We start from the raw sequence: 12,369 nt of genomic DNA, 5'->3' as shown, positions 1-12,369 counted from the left end.
ATCATACTCAAAGGGTCTGTCCAGGAAGAAGATCTAACAATTTTAAATATCTATGCCGCTATCATGGGAGCAGCCAACTATATAAACCAATTAAGAAAAAAATCAAAGAAACACATCGACCATAATACAAAAATAGTAGGGGACTTTAACACTCCCCTCACTAAAATGGGCAGATCATCCAAGCAAAAGATTAACAAGGAAATAAAGGCCTTAATGACACACTGGACCAGATAGATATCACAAATATATTCAGATCATTCCATCCCAAAGCAACAGAATACACATTCTTCTCTAGTGCACACGGAACATTCTCCAGAATAGATGACATCCTGGGCCATACATCAGATCTCAACTGGTATCAGAAGATTGGGGTCATTCCCTGCATATTTTCAGACCACTGCTCTGAAGCTAGAATTCAATCACAAGAGGAAATTTGGAAAGAACCCAAATACATGGAGACTAAAGAGCATCCTTCTAAAGAATGAATGAGCCAACCAGGAAATTAAAGGAGAATTGAAAAAACTCATGGAAACAAATGATAATGAAAACACAATGGTTCAAAATCTGTGCGACACAGCAAAGGCAGTCCTGAGAGGAAAATATATAGTGATACAAGCCTTTCTCAAGAAACAAGAAAGTTCTCCAATGAACAACCTAAGCCTACACTTAAAGGAGCTGAAGAAAGAACAGCAGAGAAAGCCTAAACCCATCAGGAGAAGAGAAATCATAAAGATCAGAGCAGAAATCAATGAAATAGAAACCAGAAAAACAATAGAAGAAATCAACGAAACTAAGAGGTGGTTCTTTGAAAGAATTAATAAGATTGATAAAACCCTGGCCAGACTTATCAAAAAGAAAAGAGAAAGGACCCAAATAAATGAAATCATGAATGAAAGAGGAGGGATCACAACCAATACCAAAGATATACAAACAATTATTCTTATAACATATTATGAGCAATTCTATGCCAGCAAATTTGACAATCTGGAAGAAATGGATGCATTCCTAGAGACATATAAACTATCACAACTGAACCAGGAAGAAATAGTAAACCTGAACAGACCCATAACCATAAGGAGATTGAAATAGTCATCAAAAATCTCCAAACAAACAAGAGCCCAGGGCCAGACAGCTTCCCAGGGAAATTCTACCAAATATTTAAAGAATTAATTTCTATTTCCTGAAACTGTTCCAAAAAAAAAAAAAATAGAAATGGAAGGAAAACTTCCAAACTCATTTTATGAGGCCAGCATCACCTTCATCCCAAAACCAGACAAGGATTCCATCAAAAAAGAGAATTACAGACCAATATCCTTGATGAACAGAGATGTGAAAATTCTCACCAAAATACTAGCCAATAGGATCCAACAGAACATTAAAAGGATTATTCACCACGACCAAGTGGGATTTATTCCAGGGCTGCAAGGTCGGTTCGACATCCACAAATCAACCAATGTGATACAATACATTAATAAAAGAAAGAACAAGAACCATATGATACTCTCAATAGATGCTGAAAAAGCATTTGACAAAGTACAGCATCCCTTCCTGATCAAATCTTCAAAGTGTAGGGATGGAGGGCACATACTTAAATATCATCAAAGCCATAAACCCACTGCAAATATCATTCTCAATGGAGAAAAACTGAGAGCTTTTCTGCTAAGGTCAGGAACATGGCAGGGATATCCATTATCACCACTCCTATTCAACGTAGTACTAGAAGTCCTAGCCTCAGCCATCAGACAACAAAAAGAAATTAAAGGCATCCAAATAAGCAAAGAAGAAGTCAAACTATCACTCTTTGCAGATGATATGATACTATATGTGGAAAACCCAAAGACTCCACCCCAAATCTGCTAGAACTTGTACAGGAATTCAGTAAATTTTCAGGATATAAAATCAATGCACAGAAATTAGTTACATTTCTTTACACCAACAACAAGACAGAAGAAAGAGAAATTAAGAAGTCAATCCCATTTACAATTGTACCCAAAACCATAAGATACCTAGGAACTAACGGAACCAAAGGGGCAAGGATCTATACTCAGAAAACTATAAAGAACTCATGAAAGAAATTGAAGAAGACATAAAGAAATGGAAAAATGTTCCATGCTCATGGAGTGGGAAGAACAAATATTTTTTTTTCAAATAAATGGAACAAATAATCCTGAAATTTATATGGAACCAGAAAAGACTTCGAATAGCCAGAGGAATATTGAAAAAGAAAACCAAAGTTGGGGGCATCACCATTTGTTACAGACTTCAAGCTCTGTAACAAAGCTGTCATCATCAAGACAGTATGGTACTGCACAAAAACAGACACATAGATCAATGAAACAGAATAGAGAGCCCAGAAATAGACCCTCAACTCTATGGTCAACTAATCTTTGACAAAGCAGGAAAGAATGTTCAATGGAAAAAAGACAGCCTCTGCAACAAATGGTGTTAGGGAAATGGGACAGCCCCATGCAGAAAAATGAAACTGGACCATTTCCCTATATCACTCATGAAAATAGACTAAAAATGGATGAAGGACATCAGTGTGAGAAAGGAATCCATCAAAATCCTTGAGGAGAATACAGGCAGCAACCTCTTTGACCTCAGCCGCAGCAACTTCTTCCTAGGAACATCGCCAAAGGCAAGGGAAGCAAGGGAGAAAATGAACTATTGGGATTTCATCACGATCAAAAGCTTTTGCACAGCAAAGGAAACAGTTAACAAAACCAAAAGACAACTGACAGAATGGGAGAAGATATTTGCAAACGACATATCAGATAAAGGGCTAGTATCCAAAATCTATAAAGAGTTTATCAAACTCAACACCCAAAGAACAAATAATCCAATCAAGAAATGGGAAGAAGACATGAACAGACATTTCCTCAAAGAAGACATCCAGATGGCCAACAGACACATGAAAGAGTGCTCCACATCACTCGGCATCAGGGAAATACAAATCCAAACCACAATGAGATACCACCTCATACCAGTCAGGATGGCTAAAATTAACAAGTCAGGAAATGACAGATGCTGGCAAGGATGCAGAGAAAGGGGAACCCTCCTACACTGTTGGTGGGAATGCATGCTGGTGCAACTGCTCTGGAAAACAGCATGGAGGTTGCTCAAAAAGTTGAAGACAGTGCTACCCTATGACCCAGCAATTGCACTACTGGGTATTTAAGATACAAACGTAGTGATCCGAAGGGGCATGTGCACCCAAATTTTTAAAGCAGCAATGTCCACAATAGCCAAACTATGGAAAGAACCTAGATATCCATCAACAGATGAATGGATAAAGAAGATGTGGTGTATATATACACAATGGAATACTATGCAGCCATCAAAAGAAATGAATTCTTGCAATTTGCGATGACATGGATGGAACTAGAGGGTATTATGCTTAGTGAAATAAATCAGTTGGAAAAAGACAATTCTCATATGATCTCCCCGATATGAGGAAGTGGAGATGCAACATAGGGGGTTTGGAGGGTAGGAAAGAATAAATGACACAAGATGGGATCAGGAGGGAGACAAACCATAAGAGACTCTTAATCTCACAAAACAAACTAAGAGTTGCTGGGGGGAAGAGGGTGGTTGGATTTTGGACATTGGGGAGGGTATGTGCTATGGTGAGTCTGGGAAGTGTGTAAACCTGGTGATTCACAAACCTGTACCCCTGGGGCTAATAATGCATTATATGTTTATAAAAATAATTTTTTTTAAAAAAAGCAAACCAATTAGTACAAATGAGATCATAAGAAGAGGTGAAGCCACCCTCATCTTTGATCCCACTTCTCTGTTCTTTTCCTCAGAGGCACCAACATTCCCAGTTAATAAGGATTTTCTCCAGAAATATTCACTGCATATACAAAATATGTATATACATCCAAAAGGGTTATAATATACTTTGGTAATCACTGATAGCGGCTTTTTTATTAAGTTAATTACAAATCAACTGTAGTGAGCACAGTGATGCCCTCTTTCTGAAAATGAACTAATTTACAAGGTTTGATGAGGAAAGTCCACAGAGGTGGAGGTAGGCTATGGTGGGCGGTGGATGTCCCAGACAACCAGCTTCCCTTCCATTATCGTGGAAAGTATTTGTGTTAAATTCAAATGAAAGACTGACTGGCTAAACTTTCCAATGAGCTTGTTGAAGGTCTGCATTTCAGAAGACAGATTACACATTACGTTGGTGATAAATATAAAACAAAGCATTTGTCAGTATAGCATATTTGATAATATTACATTGATTTGCAGTAGGAAAAAAAGAAAAAATAAAAAACCAATCACTAGGAAATCTCTTCCCCATGAATTGCCATGGTGCAGGCCGTTCTGAACCTCTGGAGGTTTGCTAGGAGCAAGTGAAGGGTTGCGTACAGGGTTCATTAAACTGTTTGCTTCAAGCAAATGAAAAAGTGTTTAACCACTTGTTTATACCTGTTCAACTTCTCTTGCCAAGGTTTCAGAGACTGATAAAAGAAACTAAAGTCTGTCTTGTGCAAAAGCATGCTCCAGTTGTAAGATATCACAGAATAATTATCCCAGTCTTATAACTATAAGCCTTTCCCATAAACTATTTTCCCATCAGTAGAAATTAAGTACTGTACACAGACATGACCCTGACATTTCATGAAATCTGTGCTACATAAAATAAAGCACGAGAGCCATCTTTCTTAGGCAGTGTCTTGGAGACAAATTGTAGAAAGAACCCAGAGTGGTGAGTGGAGCCCCACAATGAATGTACAGCGAATGAATCAATCAAAGAAACACCCTCATTTGTCACGTGATACAGCAAGTTTGCTGCCCCCTTCTCTAACGACACAGAGAAGAGCCTAGGGCTCACCTCTTCTGCCCTGAACACAGGAGGGTCAGAAAAACAATAACTGGTCAAGGGAGGACATTAAGTTCTTCCTAAATGCTGCTCTACTTCCATACAAGGCATTGTCATGGCTTGTGGGTTCTGTATTTGCAAACTCACCTACTCGCTAAAATTTATAACCCCCAAATCAACCCTTGTGGCCCTTTCATGATGGTTTGCAGACATATGCAAATGCGGAGTGACAAAAACCTGACTCTCCCTGTGCACATGTTCCTAGCTGAGTCCAGTGAGGACATGCTCTGCCTTCTTATTCCAGACAGAGATCACAAGTAGGCAGAGAGGCAGGCAGAGAGAGTGCAGGGGGAAGCAGGCTCCCTACTGAGCAGATAGCCTGATGCAGGGCTCGATCCCAGGACCCTGGGATCATAACGTGAGCAGAAGCTCAGAGGCTTTAACCCACTGAGCCACACAGGCACCGCTGTGCTCACGGCTTGTTAAGAGGACATCTGTCCAGAGCAATCCACAGATTCAATGCAAGCTCTAAAATGTTCTAGTGCAGTTTCTTGCAGTGACAAAAAACTTGTTATGGCTGGTGGCTACTGTATCATCTCAGCTTATAAAAGCTGTGAGGAAATTTTTTGCAGAGGCCTAGAGGGACGGTGGGGGGCCAGAAGGAGAGACATGGACATGAAGCTGCAGCATGACATATGCCCAGCTGAACCCAGTCATCCAGGCCCTTTGACTGGGTTCTGGGTCCTGCACCCAAGTGAGCACTTTGCACAGTGTCTGGTGCATCATGGGGACAAAGCAGCTGTGTGGTGAGTGAAGGGTGCAAGGATGAGTACGACGACATAGAACAGAAGAGTAGACTTGGTGGGTGTCCTTGGCAAGTCACTTCAAGCAAACTGAGACTAATAATTTCTGGGTCTCAGGAGCAGTTAAGAGCATGTCTAGAGCAGGAAAGGCTGCTGGCCCGTGACTTCAGACAAATTACCTAGTACTTAACAGTAGCAGTCCATTGCGTTACTAAAGAATTCCTTCCCAGCATGTTTGCATGGACTGCGGGAGATACTTGCTGTAACAAACTTAGCAGAACCTGGCACATAATACATGCTCAAAAAAAATATTGCTCACTATCAAGAAGATTAAAATGATATCAAGGACACGGCAGGTTTTTTTTTTTTTTTTTTAAACAAGCGCTAGTGTACCATAACTGAACGCCAGCAAAACCAAAAGTAGGTTTGGACTTGGGCTTGGTGTGACTGTAGACATAGCTTTGCACACTCAAACTGAGCTCACTTGAACACCATACTCTTTGAGGAGGTTGAGGGTATATGCTGGCATTTCCACGGCTAAGGTCCACCTCCACATGCAAAATTTCTGTGAGTGACAGCAGATGGAGGAGAATGAGAAGGTTCCTGAAGTCTGTTGACAAACCCGACACCTCTCGTGGTAGTCATGTAACTTTGGCTCTGGAACATGACACCATGAGCTAAACCCCAGGAAGAGAACCCCCAATGAGGGGCCATGGGGTCCAGTCCTTCCCTGAGAGCATCACATCACCACGTGGTCCAAGCAGAGCTGCTCACCAGGACCCACTTGACAGGCTGGCCAGCCTATTGAGGCTGCCTCCACCTGCCCCATACCTGGATTTTAGCATCAGAGATGGTTGCCAGATATTTGGCATCCCAGGTGATGGCTATGGTCCCGATGCCATTGCCTTCTGGGCAGCTGTCAAATATTGTGCGCACAGGAATACTGCAAAACAGGACCAGGAACACCCATTTGCGGAGGTCTGCCTTGCTCCCCGGAGGGACTCACTTCAAAAGCTATAGAGGAAACAAATGTGGTCCATCCACACAACAGACTGCAGTGCAGCCATACAAAGGAAGGAAGCATGGACCCCGGCTGTATCAGGGATGGACCCATCAAAACATCACATGAAGTAGAGAAGCCTGACACAAAGACCCCACATTGTTAGAGCTAATTGAGATGAAGTGTCCAGAATTAGAAAACCCACAGGGACGGACTGGCATGTCAGTGGCTGTCATGGGGAATGGGAGGGATTACTGATGGCTTTAGGTTTTCTTTTTGGGGTTTTGGAACTGGGGGCACCCAGCGGGCTCAGCTGGTGGAGCATGTGACTCCTGACCTTGGGTTTGTGGGTTCCAACCCCACGTTGGGCATAGAGATGACTTTAAAACAGCAGTTGGAACTAGATACAAGTGGCAATGGCATAACATTGTAAAAATGCTCAATGCCACTGAATCTCAGGTTTCACAATAGTGAATTTTACCTCATTAAAAAAAAATAATAAAACTAACTCAGCATTATGCAAAGGTGCTGTTTGTTCTCTTCATGAAGTCGACTGTCACCCACTATTGAGCGGTGATTCTGTGCCAGACATGAAGGACGGAAATAAGGAAAAAAAAGATGCCTAGGTCATTACCCCAGTTCTCAGGAAAACGAGCGCCCTCCCAACTAAGTGGGAATGAAGATAAGCACAGGCTTTCTAGACAGCAACCTAGCTGCATCTGTCAAAATTTTAAATGCAAACACCCTAGGACTCAACAATTCCTCTTCTACAGCTTTTTTCCCAGAAAAATAATAGTGAAATTAAATAGAGATAAATATAAAATCATGTTCATCATGGCACTGCTTTAATGGCAAAAAAATCTCGAAACACAAATATCCACGGATGTGGGAACTGTTAAAAAAACATTATGACATAACCATATAATGAAAAACTAGGCTACTTGCAAAAATATTGAGGCAGGGGTGCCTGGGTGGCTCAGTTGGTTAAGGGTCTGCCTCCAGCTCAGGTCCTGGGATCAAGTCCTGTATCAGGATCCCTGCTCAGTGGAGAGCATGCTTCTCCCTCTCCCTCTGACTGTTGCTCTGCCTACTTATGCTCTCTCTCTCTTTCTCTCTCTCTGTAAAATAACTAAAACAAATCATAAAAAAAAGAATAAGGTCGATGTGGGAAGGTAACCAAAATTTTGTGAAAAAAGCAAATTGCCAAACAGTGTAGTTAGCTTCATCCTGCATGAGGGAGAGAGAGTGCACACATTTCTGTGCAAGGAAGAGTCTAGAGGAACAGATTCTAAACTAAACAAGGGTGACTCTGGAGATGTGTCTGGGTAAGGAAGGACTCACTTTTTCTTCCCTCATTCACTACAATACCGTGTCACTGCCAAGACTGTAGAACCCTATGAAGCAGGAAAAACCTTGTCACATAGTGAAATTAAACAGAATTAAGTGAGATATATGAATATAGAAATAAATGCAGAATTAAGTGAGATATATAAATATATAAGTGAGCCAGAGAAACAACAGAAGCAAGGCTGTGAGTGATATGTTTGAGCAGCAGCACGGGGGACAGGGGACTGAAGGCCAGGTGGTAGGATGTCCTAATCCAGGACCACGGGCTGGTGGTTCTGCATTGTTTTTCATTGCAGAGCCCTTGTTACAGGAAATATCAGCAGGTCTCAGAGGTCACGCCAGTGCTCCAACTGGCTGGAATCAAGTCTGTGCCCCAACTGAGGACCTGGCTTGTTCTCTGTCACTGGAGAAGACTTCATCCCCCTGGGAACTAGCCTCCAAAATCACTTGAGAGAAGGCAGTCCTAACATTGCTGTGAATGATACCATGATGTCCTTAGTGGGGAAAAGAATCTTATCCCTGTGGCTTTCCAGAATTAAACAGAGAGCCAGTGATGTCAGCTGGGCCTGTTCTGTAAAGATATTGATGGGAAGACAATCTGTTTATTTTGCTTAGGAATGGGTGATATTTAAAAGAATTTAACATATCAGAGTCTCTGATGGATTACATTTTTGACTCTAATTTAAAGTCTATCATTGATTCAGACTTGTGATTTTACATTCAAATCACACTGGTTTATAAACAATATTAGAATACTTATGAGAACCTAAGATTTGCCATAGTTATGCCTAATTTATTATATTTATAAGAATTCTCTAAGTATGGGTGAAGGGTTTATTTTTTAATCAGACTACTAAAGAACTTAGAGATAAAACAAAATATATTAAATTTCTAAGTGCAGTTTAAAAATGTTTAAAGGGGAGGTACCTGCGTGGCTCAGTGGGTTAAAGGCTCTGCCTTCGGCTCAGGTCATGATCAGGTCATCCTGGGATCGAGCCGCGCGTTGGGCTCTCTGCTCAGTGGGGAGCCTGCTTCCTCCTCTCTCTCTCTCTCTGCCTGCCTCTCTGCCTACTTGTGATTTGTCAAATAAATAGATAAAATCTTTAAAAAAATGTTTAAAAGGAATTAATAATCAAATTTGTGAGTTGGGCCAAACCTTAATCAAAACCCCCTTAAAGGCAATTATAAAAATATAAAAAAATAAAAAACTTAAGGGAAAGCTATGGTTCTTAGTTTATTGCTTTAATAAAGTGAATATTAATTCTAAAACCAGAATATTAATTCTAACTTTTTCTGGGTCCCAAAGTCATCATTTACTATATCATAAAACTCATATTGACATATTGGATTGTTAATCCCAGATGCACTTTACTTTGCAATTAAAAAGAAAAAAAAATCACTGCCAGAGTCACCCCTAGTCTAGTCAAGGAGACAGCTTTATAAGCAAGAGAAAAGCAAAGAAGCCACCTGGTAGCTCAGTCAGTTAAGCCTTCAGCTCGGGCCGTGATCCCAGCATTCTGGGATGGAGCCCCACATCAGGCTCTCTGCTTGGCAGGGATTCTGCTCCCGCCCCCACTCTCTGCCTGCCTCTCTGCCTACTGTGCTCTCTATTTTGTCAAATAAATAAATAAAATCTTAGAAAAAAGAAAAGGAAAGGAAAAAGCAAAGAATAAAGCCTTTTGGGGGGCCAGCCACACCTGGGGAAGGGGAGATATCAGAAACAATTTCAGAGAGGAGACACATGTGAGGTGCCCACCTTTCCTGCCTGTGGACTCTGTCATGGGATAGAACAACTTTACCTCATGTGTAAGTCAGATATCCCACTACTTGCAGCTGAAAGCATGTGACAGCCACAAGAGACAGCCAGGCACATGGAAGGGGAATCCCACTTTCTGGGGATGAGTTCCCATGACTAGGATGCAAGATGCATTTTTCCCTCTATCTCAGGCTGGGTTGGCAAGAGGCAGCCTCTGAAGGGTGTTCAGCAGTGGAGTAACACAAATATATTTTGCCTTTGGGAAAAGATCACACTCAAAATGCTGTGGAAAAAACCACATGATGCTACACGCTCATGTCCACGTATTTGTATTTAAAGACAACAGCAAATGTTCTGGAACGAAACACACCAAACTGACTACCTCCAGGAAGAGGACAAAGATTGGAGATGGTGGCCAGAGGAGACGTTAGCTTTCAATTAAAAGATTATTAAAAATCAACAGATTTTTAAGCAGTAGATAAGCAGAATCGGTATATCCATGTGATAGAATCTTGAAAAAAAAGGAAGCACTGACTCATGCCACGGCACAGGAGAACTCTGAAAACACTGAAAACATTATGCTGAGAGAAAAAATCAGACATTAAAAGGCCACATATGATTCACGGACATAAAATGATGACAGGCAGCCCTATAGAGACAGAAAGTTGATGAGGGGCAGAGAGGGAGGAGAATGGGGAGCTAACTGTCAAAGAGTTTCTGTTTGGGGTAATGAAAATGTTCCAGAAATAGTGCCGAATGTTGTACAACATTGTGAATGTAATTAATGCCACAAAATCAGATGTTTAAAAATCATATTTCATATTAAAAAAATCATATTGGGGGCACTTGGGTGGCTTAGTGGGTTAAAGCCTCTGCCTCCAGCCCAGGTCATGATCCCAGAGTTCTTGGATGAAGCCCCACATCAGGGAGCCTGCTTCCCTTCTTTTCTCTCTCTCTCTGCCTGCCTCTATGCCTACTTGTGATCTCTGTCTGTCAAATAAATAAATAAAATCTTTAAATTAAAAATAATCATACTTTTACAATGGTGCACCTGGGTTTCTCAGTCGGTAAAGTGGCTGGCTCTTCGTTTTGGCAAGGTCATGATCTCAGGGTCCTGGGATCAAGCCCCATGTAGGGCTCTGCACTCAGTGAGGAGTCTCCTTGAGGATTCTCCTTCCCTCTCACTCTGCCCATCCCCGACTCACACTCTCTTGCTCTTAAATAAATAATAAAGAAATCTTTTCTAAAAATTGTGAAGATGGTCAATTTCATGTTATGTGTATTCTAAATCACCATCCTGGAGGTTGGGTTGCAGAGTGAAGCTGCAGAGGAGGAGGCTGGCCAGGTGGGCATGGGCAGGGGCAACAGAGGTGGGTTTACAAGGCCTCTGGGAGGAGATGCAACAGGATTGGGTACATTTAACAGGAGATATCCATGGGACATCTAGGTGGAATATTCTCCAGCAGCTTCCTCATCCATGAAAAGAGGAATTATGAGGTGGTTAGGGAGATGAAGATGGTGTGGTTACCACCCCAGGTCTGCTCCCTGCTGGCTGGAGAAAAGGACCAACTGCATCCTCCTCACCATCTTGGGCCAGAGGAAGCAGAGTCTCAGAAGGCAGATGAAAACCAAGGGGCTGTGGTATCAGAGAAGCCAAGGAAATGACAAGTGTCAAATGCCACTGAGACATCTAGTAAGATGAGGACCAGGATTAAGTAACAAGGCCCTAGGACATCACCAGTCCCCTGGGGGACCTGTATCCTAGAACATCCAACCTAACCTTCCAGAACACCTGAGAACTTTAAACAGAACTTCTTCCTAATCATCCCCAATTGGACTCATCCACCCCCCATGTCACCATTCCCCCAAGATTCAACCGGGGCCTTACAATCTTATCAATTAATCTAGCACTGCACTCTGCCTCTAGGACCAGGAATGAAGAAAGAAAACACACATGAACATCTATCATGGGCCATGTACTCTGTGCTACTGGTCTCCATGACAGTACTGTAAGGTAAGTGTAGTGTGTTGAGGGCCTCCTCAGAAGTCACATCCACCCAGAGCCTTAGGATGTGAACATTATATGGGAATAGGGTCCTTGCAGATGTGTTAGTTCAGAGGAGGGTGGATTAGGTTGGATCCTAAAACCAATGACTGCTAAACTCATAGAAGTGCAGAGAGACACATGGAGGACAACGCCATGTGAAAACAAAGGCAGAGATTAGAGTGATTAGTCTACCAGCCAAGGAACACCAAGGGCTGCCAGCCACCACCAGCAGCTGGGAGAGAGGCCTGGAGCAGGTTCTCCCTCAGAGTCCAGAAGGAACCACCCCTTTGGGCACCCTAATTTCAGACTTCCAGCCTCGTGAACTGTGAGGGAATAACTTCCTGTTATTTTAAGCTCCTCAGCATGTGGCAGTTTTTTTTTTTTTTTTAAGATTTTATTTATTTGATGGACAGAGATCACACAAGTAGGCAGAGAGGCAGGCAGAGAGAGAGAGGAAAGCAGGCTCCCTCCTGAGCAGAGAGCCTGATGCAGGGCTCGATCCCACGACTCTGGGGTCATGAACTGAGTGGAAGGCAGAGGCTTAACCTGCTCTTAGAGCAACCTAGGGAAACTAAAACAATGGGT

The sequence above is a fragment of the Mustela putorius genome, unplaced genomic scaffold (assembly GCF_011764305.1).
Source record: "Mustela putorius furo isolate JIRA1106 unplaced genomic scaffold, ASM1176430v1.1 tig00000398_pilon_pilon_pilon, whole genome shotgun sequence".
Taxonomy (NCBI): Eukaryota; Metazoa; Chordata; class Mammalia; order Carnivora; family Mustelidae; genus Mustela; species Mustela putorius.
Note: the sequence above shows the minus strand (reverse complement) of the source record.